The sequence below is a fragment of the Mustelus asterias genome, chromosome 5, assembly GCF_964213995.1.
Source record: "Mustelus asterias chromosome 5, sMusAst1.hap1.1, whole genome shotgun sequence".
NCBI lineage: Eukaryota > Metazoa > Chordata > Chondrichthyes > Carcharhiniformes > Triakidae > Mustelus > Mustelus asterias.
Genome location: NC_135805.1, coordinates 44446293 through 44465257, shown reverse-complemented (window position 1 = coordinate 44465257; position 18965 = coordinate 44446293).

The following is an 18965-nucleotide window of genomic DNA, read 5'->3' as shown; positions in this document are numbered from 1 at the left end:
GGGGATTCCTGCACTGCCTGCCTAGTCCTCTTGCTTCACCTGGTGGCCACCCATTCCCTTCTTGCCTGTGGAGTCTTAGCCTGCGGTATGATCATCTCTCCACCTTGCGGAGCTCCACAGTGTCCCCAGCCAGCACATCAGTTCCAAAAGCTGGGCTTCCGGAGTTCAGTTGGAGACATTTACTGCACACATGCTGGCCTGGACACTGGAAAGGTCCTTGAATTCCCACATACAGCAGGAAGAGTGCAACACAGCTTTGAGCTTTCCTGCCATGACTCGCCACTGTAAAATAAATCTTTTGGAAGATATTTTGAATCAAATAATATCAATTACTCTTGGGTCCTTTTCTTTACCTTTTTTTTTCTCCACTGCCAGTAGAAGCTGCTGAGGGACTTCATTGGTGCATTCTGGGAGAAGTCGAACCAGCAACATCTACCAAGAAGTGGGAAGCGGAAGATCTGGTGTCAAGGAGCGGTAAGCCCGAAACACTACATTACTGTTTCCCTCTCTCCCTCCTCCTCCGACCAAAAAAAGAGGCCACTGTGGGAAGGTAAAAGTGAAGGTAAGAGTTTTATAAATTTTCTTAAATAATTTAATCGGTGCTCAAAATCTCTGTCAGTGGGAGTAAGTGCTGCACTTGTAAGATACAGGAGATCCGTGATGCTTCCAGCGTCTCGGACAACTACATCTGCAGGAAATGCACCCAATTGCAACTCCTTATGTATCGCATGGATAGGTTGGAGCAGCAGTTGGATGCACTTAGGAGCATGAAGGTGACGAAAGCATCATTGATAGAAGCTTTAGAGATGTGGTCACACCCAAGGTGGGTGACCGCTAGAAGAGGCAGGCAGTCAGTGCAGGAACCCCCTGTGGTTGTCCCCCCTCTTTAACAGGTATACCGCTTTGGATACTGTTGGCGGGGATGGCCTATCAGAGGATAACAGCAGTAGCAGCCAGAGCAGTGGCACCACAGCGATCTCTGTTGTTAAGCAGGGAGGGACAAAGAGCACTAGAGCAATAGTTCTAGGGGGCTCTATAGTTAGGGGTGTAGATAGGTGCTTCTGTGGACGTGAAAGAGACTCCAGGATGGTATGTTGCCTCCTTGATGCCAGGGTCCAGGATGTCTCTGAACAGGCAGAAAGCATTCTGAAGGGAGAAAGTGAACAGCCAGAGGTTGTGGTCCATATTGATACGAATGACATTGGTAGGGAGAGTGATGAAGTCTTTCAGCAGCAGTTTAGGGAGTTAGGTAGAAAGTTAAAAAGCAGGACCTCGAGGGTTGTAATCTCAGGATTACTCCCTGTGCCACGTGCCAGAGAGGCTAGAAATAGGAAGATAGCTCAACATGTAGCTAAAAAGCTGGTGTAGGAGGGAGGGTTTCAGATATCTGGACTATTGGGACCTCTTCCGGGGCAGGTGGGATCTGTACAAGAAGGACAGGTTGCATCTAAACTGGAAGGGCATAAATATTCTGGCCGGGAGGTTTGCTAGTGTCACACGGGAGGATTTAAAATAATTTGGCAGGGGGGTGGGAACCAAAGCAAAGGTGAATTAATTGAAGGGGAACCAGAGAGTAGGGTCAGTAAGACTCGGAGAAAGAGCAGGCAGGGTGTGGTTGCTAATCAAAGAGGGTCTGGTGGACTGAAGTGCATCTGTTTCAATGCGAGAAGTGTAACAGTTAAGGCAGATGAACTTAGAGCTTGGATTAGTACTCGGAACTATGATGTTGTTGCCATTACAGAGACTTGGTTAAGGGAAGGACAGGATTGGCAGCTTAACATTCCAGGATACAGCTGTTTCAGGCAGGATAGAGGGGGATGTAAAAGGGGTGGAGGAGTTGCACTACTAGTTAAGGAGAATATCACAGCTGTACTCCGGGAGGACACCACGGAGCGCTCATACAGCGAGGCAATATGGGTAGAGCTCAGGAATAAGAAAGGTGTAATCACAATGTTGGGGATTTACTATAGGCCACCCAACTGCCAGCGGGAGATAGAGGAACAGATATGTAGGCAGATTTTGGCAAGGTGTAGAAGTAACAGGGTTGTTGTGGTGGGAAATTTTAACTTCCCCTATATTGACTGGGACTCACTTAGTGCTCGGGGCGTGGATGGGGCAGAGTTTGTAAGGGGCTAATTACAACAATATTAGGCAGGAACTGAAGAATGTAGATTGGGGGCAGATGTTTGAGGGCAAATCAGGGATTCAGGACCGGCACATTCCTGTAGGGATGAAGGATAAGTATGGCAAGTTTTGGAAACCTTGGATAACGAGAGATATTGTGAGCCTGGTCAAGGAGAAAAAGGAAGCATTTGTCAAGGCTGGGAGGCTGGGAACGAAGCAAGTGTGGAATACAAGGAAAGTCGAAAGAAACTTAAGCAAGGAGTAAGGATGCTAAAAGGGATCACGAAAAATCATTGGCCAGCAGGATTAAGGAAAATCCCAAGACTTTTTATACATATATAAAGAGCAAGAGAGAGCCAGGGAGAGGTTTGGCCCATGCAAGGACATGGGAGGGAATCTATGCATGGAACCAGAGGAAATGGGCGAGGTATTAACTGAGTACTTTGCGTCAGTATTCACCAAAGAGAAGGACTTGGTGGATGATGAGTCTGGGAAAGGGTGTGTAGATAATTTGAGTTATGTTGAGATTAAAAAGGAGGCGGTATTGGGGTTCTTGAGAAACATTAAGGTAGACAAGTCCCCAGGGCCTGATGGGATATGCCCCAGAATACTGAGAGAGGCAAGGGAGGAAACTGCTGGGGCCTTGAGAGAAATCTTTGTATCCTCACTGGCTACAGGAGAAGTCCCAGAGGATTGGAGACTAGCCAATGTTGTTCCTTTGTTTAAGAAGGGTAGCAAGAATAATCCAGGTAATTACAGGCCAGTGAGCCTTACATCAGTGGTAGGGAAATTATTGGAGAGGATTCTTCGAGACAGGATTTACTCCCACTTGGAAATAAGTGGATGTATTAGCGAGAGGCAACATAGTTTTGTGAAGGAGAGGTTGTGTCTCGCTAACTTGATCAAGTTTTTCAAGGAAGTGACAAAAATGATTGATGAGGGTAGGGCAGTGAATGTTGTCTACATGGACTTCAGTAAGGCCTTTGACAAGGTCCCTCATGGCAGACTGGTGCAGAAGGTGAAGTCGCATGGGATCAGAGGTGAGCTGGCAAGGTGGATACAAAACTGGCTCCGTCAAAGAAGACAGAGGGTAGCAGTGGAAGGGTGCGTTTCTGAATGGAGGGCTGTGACAAGTGGCGTTCCTCAGGGATCAGTGCTGGGTTCTTTGCTATTTGTAAGATATATATAAATGATTTGGAGGAAAATGTAACTGGTTTGATTAGTAAGTTTGCAGATGACACAAAGGTTGGTGATTTGCAGATAGCGATGAGGACAATCAGAGGATACAGCAGGATATAGATCGGTTGGAGACTTGGTCAGAGAGATGGCAGATGGAGTTTAATCCGGACAAATGTGAGGTAATGCATTTTGGAAGGTCTAATACAGATAGGAAATATACAGTAAATGGCAGAACCCTTAAGAGTATTGGTAGGCAAAGGGATCTGGGTGTACAGGTACACAGATCACTGAAAGTGGCAATGCAGGTGGAGAAGATAGTCAAGAAGACATACTTGCCTTCATCGGCCAGGGCATTGAGTTTAAAAATTGGCAAGTCATATTACAGCTTTATAGAACCTTAGTTCGGCCACACTTGGAATATAGTGTTCAATTCTGGTCGCCACACTACCAGAAGGATGTGGAGGCTTTGGAGAGGGTACAGCAAAGATTTACCAGGATGTTGCCTGGTATGGAGGGCATTAGTTATGAGGAGAGGTTGGAGAAACTTGGTTTGTTCTCGCTGGAACGACAGAGATTGAGGGGCGACCTGATAAAAGTCTACAAGATTATGGGGGGCATGGACAGAATGGATAGTCAGAAACTTTTTCCCAGGGTGGAAGAGTCAATTACTTGGGGGCATAGGTTTAATGTGTGAGGAGCAAGGTTTAAAGGAGATGTACGAGGCAAGTTTTTTACACAGAGGGTGGCGGGTGCCTGGAACCTGCTGCCCGAGGAGGTAGTGGCAGCAGATACGATAGTGACTTTTAAGGGGCGTCTTAACAAATGCATGAATAGGATGGGAATAGAGGGATATGGTCTCCGGAAGGGTGGGGGTTTTAGTTCAGTCGGGCAGCATGGTCGGTGCAGGCTTGGAGGGCCGAAGGGCCTGTTCCTGTGCTGTAATTTTCTTTGTTCTTTGTTACTACAGAATATAGTCCTTATAAATTATAAACTACAAAATAAAGATGTTACAAATTTTAAGTGATTAAAGTAGTAAATACTTCCCGACCATACTCATCCAATAGGCTGCTTCCACTTGCCCCACTTGCCTCCATTTTGAATCCTGCTGTTATCTCTGCGGCTTCATGGCTGATAAGTTTCTCAAACCCATTCTCTCGCTTTTCCCCCAACAACACTATAAGGAACCTTAGTGAGATCTTGCAGTGCATCCTGCGGATAATACACACTGCTGACACTAAGCATCGGTGATGGTGGGAATGAATGTTTGTGGAAGGGATAACAATCAAGCGGGCTGCTTTGTCCTGGATGACATCAAGCGTCTTGAGTGTTGATGGAGCTGCACTCATCCAGGCAAGTGGAGAGTATTTCATTGCATTCCTGACTTGTGCCTTGTCAATGGTAGACAGGAGTTGAGTTATTTACAGCATGATTCCTACCCTTTGTATTTATATCCAGTTTAATTTCTGGTAAATGATAACCGCTAGGCTGTTGATAGTGGGGGATTCAGCGATGGTAATGCCATTGAATGTCAAGGGGTGGTGGTTAGAGTGTCTGGTGATGGTCATTGCCTGGCACTTGTGTGGCACGAATATTACTTGCCACTTGTCAGCCCAAGCCTGGATATTATCCAGGTCTTGCTGCATTTGGACATGGACTGCTTCAGTATCTGAGAAGTCGCGAATGGTACTGAACATTGTGCAATCATCAGCGAACATCCCCACTTCTGACCTTATGATGGAAGGAAGGTCATTGGTGAAGCAGCTGAAGATGGATAGTCCTATAACACTATCCTGAGGAACTCCTGTAGTGATGTCCTGGAGCTGTATTGATTGACCTTCAACCACCACAGCCATCTTCCTTTGTGCCAGGTGTGATTCCAATCACTGTAGGTTTTTGCTTTGATTCCCATTGACTCCAGTTTTGCTACGGCTCCTCGAAGCCATACTTGGCAAAGTGCCAACCTGGCAGTGCCAACCTCTGCCAAGGGGCAGTGCCAGGGGGCAGTGTCAGACCACTGCCTGGCCATTTCCCTTTCCCCCAGGGGCTATACTTACCTTTATGACCCCAGGGAGATCTCCATGACAGGTTCATGTCCAGGTTAACCTTGATGCCTACATGACATCACACCACTACTGGCTGAATATAAGGTGAGGGGGAAAGTCCTGGAGAGAGCGTTGGCTAATGACATGCTGATGTATTAAAATGCGCTTTCTGTGGTTCTGCATCATGCTTCACTTCACTCCAAGAAGTTTAACAACACCATGTTAAAGTCCAACAGGTTTATTTGGTAGCAAAAGCCACACAAGCTTTCGGAGCTGCAAGCCCCTTCTTCAGGTGAGTGGGAATTCTGTTCACAAACAGAGCATATAAAGACACAAACTCAATTTACATGAATAATGGTTGGAATGCGAATACTTACAACTAATCAAGTCTTTAAGAAACAAAACAATGTGAGTGGAGAGAGCATCAAGACAGGCTAAAAAGATGTGTATTGTCTCCAGACAAGACAGCCAGTGAAACTCTGTGGGGGTTACAAATAGTGTGCCATGAACCCAATATCCCGGTTGAGGCCGTCCTCGTGTGTGCGGAACTTGGCTATCAGTTTCTGCTCAGCGACTCGGCGCCGTCGTGTGTCGTGAAGGCCGCCTTGGAGAACGCTTACCCGAATATCAGAGGCCGAATGCCCGTGACCGCTGAAGTGCTCCCCAACAGGAAGAGAACAGTCTTGCCTGGTGATTGTCGAGCGGTGTTCATTCATCCGTTGTCGCAGCGTCTGCATAGTTTCCCCAATGTACCATGCCTCGGGACATCCTTTCTTGCAGCGTATCAGGTAGACAACGTTGGCCGAGTTGCAAGAGTATGTACCGTGTACCTGAAACTCGGCAGTGCGAATCACGCTCTCCAGATTTTGAGCACACACTGCCATTCCCGCAGACAGAGAATATATGTTCAAAATCACCCCTGCTAAATCTTTTCAAAGTCTACCCCATTTAGCACAATGGTAGTGCCACACAACATGATGGAGAGTATCCTCAACATGCAGATGGGGCTTGTCTACACAAGGGCAGTGAGGTGGTCAGCTCCAGGACTTCACTGCAGGATTTAGGGAGCTAGGGTGTTCTCTCTGGAGCAGAGGAGGCTGAGGGGAGACTTAATAGAGGTTTATAAAATGATGAAGGGGATAGATAGAGTGAATGTTCAAAGACTATTAGCACACCAGGATGATAGGGAGTGGGATAGCTTGATCTTGGTCTCAGATAAAGCTCGGCACAACATCGTGGGCCGAAGGGCCTGTTCTGTGCTGTACTGTTCTATGTTCTATTTCCTTAGAGCAGTGTCCTACCAATACTATCATGGACAGATGCACCTTCGTCAGGCAGGTTGGCGAGGATGAGGTTAAGTAAGCTTTGTCCACCTGTTGGATTCGTCACCATGTGTCACAGACCTAATCTAGCAGTTATGTCCTTTAGGACTTGGCCAGCTCAATCAGTAGTGATGCTACCAAGGCACTCTTGGTGATGGGCATTGAATACCCCCACCCAGAGTACATTCTGTACCCTTGCCACTCTCAATGCTTCCTTTTAGTGCTGTTCAACATGATGAATACTGATTCATCAACTGAGGGGGGATGGTACATGGTCATCAGTAGGTGGTTTCCTTGCCCATGTTTGACCAGCAGTGGCACTATTAAGTGTCTGCATGCCTCAGAGGGACCCAAAATTGTCTGAGGCAAACACAAGTTAAAGTCTACACCATTGAAAGGGAAGGTGAGCTGTGCCCGACAATGGTGTTGAAAGTTCCTCCACAACTGATTCTGACCAGAGAAAATCAAAAGAATAGGACATGAAGGGAATGAGTAGACTCCAAGATATTCAAATTCTGCATTGGATGCTTCGATGGAGATACGGGGGATCACTGCAAAGAATGAGATATGTCCTATATCCGTCCACAGGGTACCAGGAACCTCTCTAGATACACGGCAGTGGGGGCAGATAGCTGGGGAGATCAAAGCCAGGTGTCCAGCTCTGAGGACCCAGGTGCAGTTCAATGGTCTCATGCAAATGGTTAAGGTCGGTGAATGTAAACTCAAATATATCACACCCACTGCACTGCTCACCTCAGAAATGGCTCTGTGCACCTATCTTCATGACTCACCACATTTTCTATCGATTGTGACTCATACATTCCTAACTTCACCTCACCCTCACTTACTCAGCACTGCTGCAATTCTCGCCGGCACATCTTACAGTTTGAACATGTTGTCGACCACTCAGCCATATGAGTCACATCACCCCAGCAAACCGCACAACATTTGTAAAACACTTCCTTGAAGGACAAGATGATGTACATCTGGGGAGGAAACGGGAACAAACTGGAGAGGGACTGGTGGGCTTGTATGTCCTCAGCTGCATAGGGCAGACAATGCTGGCAATTACTGGGGTGGCTATTGCTGAGGCTGTGGACAGTCGCAGGACTGAAGCCAGGAAAGATGAGGGTTTGGTCACCCAGAATCTTCCTTCAGCTCACTTCCCTCCTCCCCTCATCCCGCAATGTCTTTTGGTTTGATTATATAGATGCAGTTCTTACTTTAACCACCAGCAACTCCCACCCCGCCCATAATCTTACCCTTGTGTTTTGCTGCTTTCAGAGACCCAAGAATTGGCCAGGCTCATGCTGGAACAGCAAGACAGCTGTGATGATGGAGACGTACCATCACTTGATTTCAAACTCGCAGCCACAGCCCGATACAGGTACTGCATATAACGTAGAGCAGCTTTTCCCAAACATTCCCAGCCGTGGGACCCCTAGTGACCTCCCAAAAGCATCGGGGAACCCCAAGTATTCTCATAATGTTCACGCTCCTTTATTGCCATGAACTAGGTACGAACACAGAAATCAAGTGTAAACAAGTCTTTTCTAGCTATGGCTATGCATGCATTACCAATAAAACATGATTATTTTATTCAACAAAGAACTGAAGGTTTACCTTTCTGTGTCTTCAGTGTGAGGAGTGATGCTGCCTCCTTTTGCTACACATCCACTTGATGTCATTAACCATGATCCCTGAACATTAACCTCTGGCTCGGCCACCCTCCCAGTGTATCTTAACATTAACCCCTGTCTAAACCGCTCTCCCAGTGCACCTTAACATTAACCCCTGTCTAAACCGCTCTCCCAGTGCACCTTAACATTAACCCCTGTCTAAACCGCTCTCCCAGTGCACCTTAACATTAACCCCTGTCTAAACCGCTCTCCCAGTGCACCTTAACATTAACCACTGGCTAGGCCACCCTCCCATGGCCCCTTAACATTATCTACTGGCTAGGCCACCCTCTCAATGCATGTTAACATTGACCCCTGGCTGGGCTGCCCTCCCAATGCATGTTAACATTTACCCATGCCTAGGCCACCCTTCCAGTGCACCTTAACATTAGCCCATGACTAAACCAACAGTTTAGGTGAAACAGGTGAAATCAATAGTTTCAGGCGTGCATTTTGCGTGCTTTGTGACCGTTGGCGAAGTATACTCCATGCCTCCTGCAGAACCTCTGGGGCCTCTCATGGAATCTTTGCATTCTCCAGGCCCCACTTTGGGAACCTCTGACTTAGAGGATAGCATAGAGGTGGGATCAGCACATGATGAGACGCTGGTGCCTGCAGCCAGGGCAAGAGGCATGGATGGCTCCTTTGCAGCAGCACAAGTTACAAATCAGCTTTACACAAATTACCCGATAATTTGCCTACTCTACAGACCTCTGGTGAGTGTTCACAGCAGCCATGCCAATGGCCTCATCATCTGAGACCTCAAATAGCAGCTGGAGCAATGAAAGGAAAATCACCCAGAATATTTTTTGCTTGGGATAGTAAGTTGAGAAGGTTGGCTTATGAGGCGAGACTGAGTAGACTGGGACGAGACTCATTGGAATTTAGAAGAATGAGAGGGGATCTGATAGAAATATATAAGATTATGAAGGGAATAGATAAGATAGAAGCAGGGAAGCTGTTTCCACTGGCGGGTGAAACTAGAACTAGGGGGCATGGCCTCAAAATAAGGGGGAGCAGATTTAGGATGGAGTTGAGGGGGAATTTCTTCACCCAAAGGGTTGTGAATCTGCAGAATTCCCTGCCCAGTGAAGCAGTTGAGGCGACCTTGTTGAATTATTTTAAGGCAAGGATGGATAAATTTTTGAACAGTGAAGGAATTAAGGGTTATGGTGAGTGGGCGGGTAAGTGGAGCTGAGTTCATGAAAAGATCAGCCATGATCTTATTGAATGGCAGTGCAGGCTTGAGGGGCCAGATGGCTACTCCTGCTCCTAGTTCTTATGTTCTTATTAAAACAAACTCACGCACAACATAAAAGAGAAAATTCTGGAAAACCTGCAGTAATTTGCTTTTATTTAAGGTGTCATGCCCACAGGCCAGGAGCTGACTTGCTAGGAGGGGCATGGTGATGTCCTGCTTTACCTGGCCCTGTTCCAAATCTTTCTTAACAACATCATGAAAGGAAAGGGAGTAACCGAGTTATCCAGTGTTTCTAGGTATTTATGCTTTCAAAATTGCTGAACAAGTAAAGAGCAGCTGGTTGGAACATTGCAACAAGTCACTTCATTTATCTAAGTTCAAAGACATTTGTCATTGTGTGCCCACTGCGCTGGCACATTTAACTCCTTCCCCCTCTGACTACACTCATCCATGGTCTTAATCCTTGCCGAGATTTTGGTGTTGTGATTCAGCCTAATTCCTAATCCAGTGTATCAAATGCCTACTGAAAGCATACATTGTAAAGTAAATGAGTGTGAGATACTTTAAGCTGTCAGGAAGGCTGGATTACTGGATTGAGTTTGTTCACTGCCCGAGTGTACTTCTCAAAGAACTCGATCAAATATGTCGCCGGTGATTGACAGCAAAAGCGATGAACTCGGGATGACTTAGGGGGCCCTTTAAAAATAACGGGTGAGTTCCGTTTCTGGGATTGCTGGCCCGATTCCTGGGCTGTCCGATTTTTGGGAGTGCCTTTAACGGGTACGGGCTGTATCCTGTCAAAATCCCACATTTTGCACTCCCAATCTGGCTGGCTCCATTACTCCTTTGCAATTTTCATGGAGCTGGTCCAAGTTTTTAAAGAGCCCAGGGTTCATGTCCCCTCAGAGGAGTTGCGAGCCCTAGTCTACATGAGGGTACCTTTAAAAAGAGAAGTTCAAACGGTTCCCCTCATGCTACATCACCCACCCCCTATGCCAAGCCCTGCCCTTTCACCTACCCCATGAGCGGATGCCATTGGTCATTTTCCTGAGGTACCTTTGAGAGAATGGAGAGATTATTAGTGGCTGGTAGGCGACTCCACAACAGGACAAAGCACTCAGAGTATGGTCATCTTGAGAGATGAGGTGGTGCATGATCCACACTTGGGTGTGCGGCACCCACCACACCATCACCGCAGGCACAGTCGACATCCTCTCCAGCCAGCGTGATGGTTCAATTCTTGGACTTGTGGTACAGGCACTCCACCCTTGGTCTGGGACATCTCCCTTTTGTTGTGTGCCAGTTTGTGCTGAATAAAGACAGGTGGAGAGAGTGTGGGCAAGACACATGCCAGGGCAGATGATAAGGGTGCTTGGCAAGAGTGGGTGATGGGCAGAGCCATGGATGGGATGAGGAATTGATCTTCAGAGGAGATAAAACCAGATGAAGATGTGAGGGTACCTGAGAAAGTGAGTGGTGATGTCCCTTGAGCTGGCAAGTGAGTGAGATGCCAGTGAACATGTGATGGGATAGTGATTGTGTGAGTTGAGAGTGATAAGATGGTGGATGTACCAAGGTGACATGGATGAGATTATTCATCCTTTTCCTGCACTGGATGACTGACCTCATGTGGACCACGTTGCCACTGACAGGCACTGCCACTGCCTCCCAAAGCAGACTGGTCACCTTGCTGGACCTCCTGCATTCAGAGTGGGAGTAGAGGACATCCCAAGGGCCTCAATTACATCCAGCAGGTGCTCCAGTGAGACATCACTGAATTTGGAGGCTGCCTTCTTCTTAGTTTTGGGGCCATGTCTTCAATGGAGCAGTCCCATGTTCCCATCATTGAGAAGGCAGCACATGGCTATGCTTTAAAAGTGGTTCCCAAAGTGAGGTAACAGGAAGCTGACAGCCAGGCAGATGAAGCAGAAGCTGCCAGCGACTCGGCATCTTTCATGTGCGTGTATAATTAAGAAGCTGGGGAGCGGGCGATAGGTGCCAAAACACGGCATGGCGACCGACGGGTAGAACAGTTTTTCCACACCCACTATTGCATTTAGTACAATGCAGGGAAAATCCCACCCATTGGGATTTCTGGTCTCGTCCATCACTCGGGTGAGACCGGAAATTCCCACCGCAGGTCAACAGAGGTTTCTGTTGTCGGACCCTCGCCGGCGCCGATTCCATGTCAGACGAGCTGGTAGAGTACCAGCCATTGACTCTTGGCTGAGAGTTCAGACAGCCATTAGGTTTGTTGAAACTCCTGCACCCCAGGGAAAACACTGTTTGGTTGACAGTTCCACTTCTCTGCTGTCAATTTCTTTGGTTGGAGCTGTTGGTGGTTGAGTCCAACTAATAAGCTTTTGACAAAGTTGAGAAACAGACTTGGATCAAGTTGCTTAGATGTTACGTTAAGGTGAAGATTGAATTGAACATTAGCAATGACAATAAATGATTTGCCATTGGTATTTCTCTTCGGGAGCCCTGAACTGGATCATTAAATGCCCACGTTAAAGAGGCTGACTAAAAATTCAGTTTTAATTGAACTTTTCACATGACATTATCTTCAATAACTTTATTTCACATTGGAACCTTGTGCTGGAAAAAGTAAATCCACTTCAACAATGCATCATTAAAAGTGAGATATGAGTCATCCTAAAAACATCAAGAAATATAGTACATGGATCCCTTCTGTGCACATCATTGAAACAATTGAAAAGTTGTATTACTATATTGGAAAAACCTGGGAAATCAAGGAACATGTTTTAGCAATTCAGAACCCATTATGACAAATTACCTTGCTAAGCAATGCAGTTTAAAAACAAGATTCATGGAGGTTACGGAGCAGAGCTAGAAACAGTGGAGTGTATAATGGCAGCAGGCCTGGCGGAATTGGAGGGGATGCATTCCTCACTGACTCTCCACATGACGGGGGGTCAAACGCCTGCCATTGAAAAATTCCAGCGCATGATTTTGCACCTCATGAATTTGCATCTGTCTAGAAAATCACAGGGAGTATAAAAACATAATAACTAGGATCAAGAGTAGGCCATCTGGCCCCTCGAGCCTGCTCAGCCATTCAACAATATCATAGCTGATCTTTTTCTGGACTCAGCTCCACTTACCCGCCCACTCACCATAACCCTTAATTCCTTTACTGTTCAAAAGAATACAGCCCATTCCCTGAATCACAGTCACAGTAGGTAAGGCTGTTTGTTCTGGCTGTGATTTCCTGAAGTGACCTTCGTGATCTGAAAGATTATACATGTGGTTAAGGTTAGGAACAGTAGTGGTGGGAAATGGAGCATGTTCCTCTTTTAGATAAGGGGTAAACCTTTAAGGACTGAGGTGAGGAGAAATTTCTTTACCCAGAGAGTGGTGAATGTGTGGAATTCACTACCACAGAAAGTAGTTGAGGCCAAAACATTGTGTGATTTCAAGACAAAATTAAATATAGCTCTTGGGGCTAAAGGGATTAAGGGATAAGGGAGGAAGGGAGGATCAGGATATTGAACTTGATGATCAATCATGATCAAAATGAATGGGAGAGCAGGCTCAAAGGGCCGAATGGCCTACTCATGCTTTGATTTTCTGTGTTTCTATTAAATACTATTGCAGGATAATATTTTCTCCACTATGGGTCCAGAACAAATAATATGTTTATGAATCATAGAATCATAGAAACCCTACTGTGCAGAAGGAGGCCATTTGGCCCATCGAGTCTGCACCGACCACAATCCCACCCAGGCCCTACCCCCCCCATCCCTACATATTTACCCGCTAATCCCTCCAACCTACGCATCTCAGGACACTAAGGGGCAATTTTAGCATGGCCAATCAACCTAACCTACTTCAGATGTTGTGCACATCTGAACTAGAGAAATACATTTGTCAATCCTTTGTTCATTTTATGTACATGAACATACAAACCCAAATGGGAGGAAAAGACTTGCTACTTCATCCAACCTGTTGTATAATAATATGGTGTGACTTCGATACACTATCACACCCATCCACTATGGGTCATCCAACGTTTTACCAGTCAATCTCCTGTCAGAGGCAAAAAAAACCCTTTAATTAATGAAGAAACTTCAGGAAACCACAGTGACTGTGGGGCAATGGACAAATGCCCCACCTACTTTCCATATGATAATGTTTTAAAGTTTATTTATTGGTGTCACAAGTAGACTTACATTAACACTGCAATGAAGTTACTGTGAAAATCCCTTAGTTGCCACACTCCGGCCACACTTCAGGTACACTGAGGGAGAATTTAGCATGAACAATCCACCTAACGAGCACGTCTTTCGGACTATGGGAGAAAATCGAAGGAAACCCATGCAGACACTGGGAAAATGTGCAAACGCCACATAGACAGACCCCCAAGCCAGGAACCAGAAGATCATGGACCTTCTGTCCGCAATGATATACAATCATAGCATAACAGATGTCTCACCATATGTGAGAACTCGAAAGATGTGATTCCCTTTCTTTACTCCCCAACCTCCCTGTCTGAGAATGTAGGTATACTTCCATCAGTCTTCAATGGGCCACACATCGGGTGTGTGTTGTTGCCCAATGCTGACTTCCTCCTCTGACATATTGGGGTACTATTTTTCACTGGCAGAGCACCCCGCCCCCAACATCCCCATTGAATGATATAAAACAAAGGAACATCAATGGGATTCTACAGTAATAGGCAGCTGATGAGTAATTAAACATTTGCGAGAACTCGGTCAGCTCCTGTCAGGTCAGGCGGACAGGGGAAGGATTGTAATCCATAGTTTTGATGGCAGTGAACTACTTGATCGCCTCCAGATGACTGTCTACCAGTGTGTTGACTGTTACACAATGCTTCGCAACAATGCTGTTTGCAGCCAAGTTGGAGGGAGTAGCATTAAAAAGTGAAGCTCGGCCAAACTAGATTTGGCCAGATATGTAGGTTGTTTAAGCGGTTGGCCCTGGGTTGGAGCAAGTTTAATGTTTAATCATGAGGCTCCTTGCTTCTGGAGAAAATGTGCTCTCAAGATTATGGCATATTACTCACTGTATGAAGATTGGAATTCTTCAAGACTGCAAATTTTTCTGTTGCCGGTTATTGAGACGAACATTTATTTTATTTTACGGGAAAAGTACCCCGAGCATTTCCAAATATTCTTCAAGTGTTTATACTCAACATTTACAAGAGGCAATGAAGTTTTGCTTATGAAGAACAAAGGGTTGTCTCAAGCCTTCACACAAACCAGCAGTACAACAACTTGAATTCTCATACTACTCCTCATGTGCAGCAAGACATTTCAGACTGTTTATATCAAGGAGAAAAATAAACAATCAGTGCCAAGACGGCAGGAAAGAGGAATGAAATAGAAATCGTTATAAAAGGGAATAAAAGTCTTGGTTGAGAGTGAATGTTTTGAGGAGGCTCTAAAGACAGGAAGGAATGTGGGTAATTGCAAAGATTGAGGGTGTGTTGGCTGAGTGAGGGAAGGAGGGTATTTGACTGCTATCTGGAGCTGTAATGTTTAAATGCAAGTGTCACCAGTGAGGAATATCTGATTCACAGGCACCTACCACTGGATCCATGGGAGTTGCAAAGTTTCCTTCTCACCTCCTCTTTGCTGGAATACATTGAAGCCTAGAAAATAAGAGCAGATCTAGGCCTTTCAGCACTTTGAGCCTGCTCCGCCATTCATTATCGTCATGGCTGGTCATCCAACTCAGTAACCTGTTCCTGCTTTCACCCCATATCCTTTGATCCCTTTGGCCCAAAGAGCTATATCTCACTCCATCTTCAAAGCACGCAATATTTTGGCCTCAAATGCTTATTGTGGTAGTGAATTTCACAGGCTCATCACTCTCTGAGTAAAGAAATTTCTATTAATCTTAGTCCTCAGTGATTGACCCCGTATCCTGAGGCTGTGATCCCAACACACACCCCCCCCCCTCCCTCACCCCCCGGTTTTGGACTCTGCTGCCATTGGAGCTTCCTTCCTGTATCTATCTTGTCCAGCCCTGTTTCTATGGGATTCCCCCTCATTTTTCTAAACTCTAGCAAATATAATCCTATACCACTCAATCTCCCCGATACATCGGTTCTGCCATCCCAGGAATCAGTCTGGTAAACCTTCGCTGGCTCCCTCCATAGCAAGAATATCCTTCCTCAGATAAGGAGCCCAAAACTGCACATAATATTTCAGGTACAGTCTCACCAGCGCCCTGTATAATTGCAGCAAGACATCCCTGCTCCTGTATCTGAATCTTCTCGCTGTGAAGGCCAACATACCGTCTTCTTCACCGCCTGTTGCACCTGCATGTTTACTTTCAGTGACTGGTGTACAAAGACACCAGGTCTCATTACACATTCCCCTCTCTCAACCATTCAGATAATAATCTGCCTTCCTGTTTTTGCTACCAAAGTGGATAACCTCACATTTATCCACATTATACTGCATCTGCTTTCATTTGTCCACTCACTCAACTTGTTCGAATCACACTGAAGCATCTCTGCATCCTCCTCGCAGCTCACCCTCCCACCCAACTTTGTGTCATCTACAAATTTGGAGATATTACTTTTAGTTCCTTAATCTAAATCATTAATATACATTGTAAATCAATGGTCACTTACTGCTACTGGGAGAAAGACCCATTTATTCCTACACTTTGTTTCCTATCTGCTAACCCGTTTTCTATCCATCTCAATACACTAACCCCAAACACATGTGCTTTAATTTTATACGCCCATCCTTTATGTGGGGAAATGGCGAAAGCCTTCTGAAAGTCCCAAGAAACCACATCCACTGGATCCCCCTCACCAACTCTACTCGTTACATCCTCAAAGAATTCCAATAGATTTGTCAAACATGATTTCCCTTTCGTAAATCCAAGCTGACTCTGTCTGATCAATTCTGTCTGATCCTGCCACTGTTTTCCAAATGGCCTGCTGTTAATTCTTTTGTAATAGACTCTAGAATTTTCCCCACTATCTACATCAGGGTGGCATGTTGGCGCAGTGGTTAGCATTGCTGCCTCACTGAGCCAGGGATCCAGGTTCAATTCCGGCCTTGGGCCACTGTCTGTGTGGAGTTTGCACATTCTCCCTGTGTCTGCGTGTGTTTCCTCCAGATACTCCCAAGATGTACAAGTTAGGTTGACTGACCATGCGAAATTGACCCTTGTGTCAGGGGGATTAGCAGGGTAAATGTGTGGGATTGCGGGAATAGAGCATAGGTGGGATTGTGATCGGTACAGACTCGATGGGCTGAATGGCCTCCTTCTGTACTGTAGGGATTCAATGATCAGGCTAACAGGTCTATAATTTGCTGTGTTGAGTCGACCGTCCTTTTTAAATAGTGCGGTTACTTGAGCTACCCTCCAATACATAGGACTCTGTTCCAGAGTCTGTAGAATCTTGGAAGATGACCACCAATGCATCCATAATTTCTTGGGCCACTTCTTTAAGTACTTGATGATGTAGATTATCAGACCCTGTGGATTTATCGGACTTCAATCCCATCCATTTGTCCACCACCATTTCCCTACAAATACTGATTTCCCTCGGTTCCTCCCTCTCACTAAACTCTGTGTTCCCCAACATTTCTGGTACGTTATTTGTGTCCTCCTTTGTGAAGACAGAACCAAAGAATGTACTTAGCAGGTCAGCCATTTCTTGGTTGCCTATTATAAATTCCCCTGTTTTGCTCTGTTTCAATCTCCCTCCTTCCTCCCACCTTGCGCTGTTTTCAATCTCCCAGCTCCGCTGTCCAGATTCTGAAATAATGGCTTGGGTTTCGCAGTAGGGACAATGGCAAGAATATCAGCACTAACCAGTAGTGTGGAGTAAATGGCACAACAGCCTCCACTGTCCACATACGCGCAGTTACACAAAGGAACCAAGAAATTGCTGTCCAATTTACTCTGTTCCTTCACAAACTTCACTGCATCAACATCTCGTCGGGGCATTCGACATTTACACACTTGAAGGACATGAAACTAGACATTGCTAAAAGTCAATTCAAGTGGAAGTGAATGTCTTAAGGTGCAATAGTCTCATTTACTGCCAACCTCTTGTTTATGAATATTCATTCAAATTTTAACAATTGTCGCTGATTTTTTAAACATATTTTTAAATTTACTTTTTCTGTCTCTTTCTACCTCTCTGGCTCTTAATCACACATCTTTATTCCCCTTGGCTGATTTCAGTTTCAACATTTTTACATTGAATTAAATATTTGAACATGCTCGTGCTTGTTTAGATTCTGCTCGTTTCAGTCAGGGTCCTTCAGGCAAGTTAGTTGAAAGGTCACGCTCTAACATGACCTGTTCAGACAGATCCTAGATACCCTGTGGAGATCGCAGTGCTGGAATGGATTCCCAATAAATGGCGAACACTGTTTCTTCATCGCTGGCTGTAAACCCCAGGCTATTACATGGTGGTGTTAGTGCACTGTTTGTTTTAAAGATATGTGTTAATGTTAACAGACTTTTAAAAATGTATTAATGCTAATGAAGCACTTATTTTTATTGTGATGGACAATGTAAAATGGGTCTCCGTTCTTTTACATGTCCAGATTATATATTTGCAAAACATTAAATGTAGGAACCATAGTATTTCAAACAGAATAGTGCTGTCTAAAAACAATTATAACTATCCAGAATGCTTGAATTATTAATCATCTAATTTATCTTCATCCATTGAGATGTAGGGTACTGAATAAAATTGTAAACTATATACAGCCAAGTTAAAGTTTATTTATTCGTCACAAGTAAGGCTTACATTAGCACTGCAATGAAGTTACTGTGAAATTCCCCTAGTCGTCACATTCAGGGCCTTGTCTTGGGTCAATGCACCTAACCAGCACACCTTTCAGACTGTGGGAGGAAACCGTGGCACCCGGAGGAAACCCACGCAGACACGGGGAGAACGTGCAAACTCCGCACAGACAGTGAACCAAGTCGGGAATCGAAACTGTGTCCCTGGCACTGTGAGGCAGCAGTGTTAACCACTGTGCCACCAAACCAGGACCGCGACTTTCCAGCTGCATTGTGCCTGATGCAGACCGTGCTAATCCAGGAGAATTCTGCGCAGGCCTAAAGTAGGCCTAGCACCAAATGGTTTGTGATCTGGCCGGCCCCTTCCTGCTCGCGTAAACTGGATCACGCCCAGAAAGGGCGCGAGGCTGATTAGTTTGAGTTCAACTTGACTTCAATCTCATTAGTGAGTTTGGCACGCAATCGTCCCCCTCCCGGAATGATCCCATCTCCCCCCAGTGGCAGGTCACATGGGTGAAAATCACTAGTGGTCCCTAGGTGCCATGGATTGCAAAGGCAACTGAGGAGGTGAGCTTTGCTTAGCACTGACTAGGTTGCAAAAGGGCAAGTCATGGTGCGGGGTGACATGGGAAGCCTTCAAGGGTGCAGG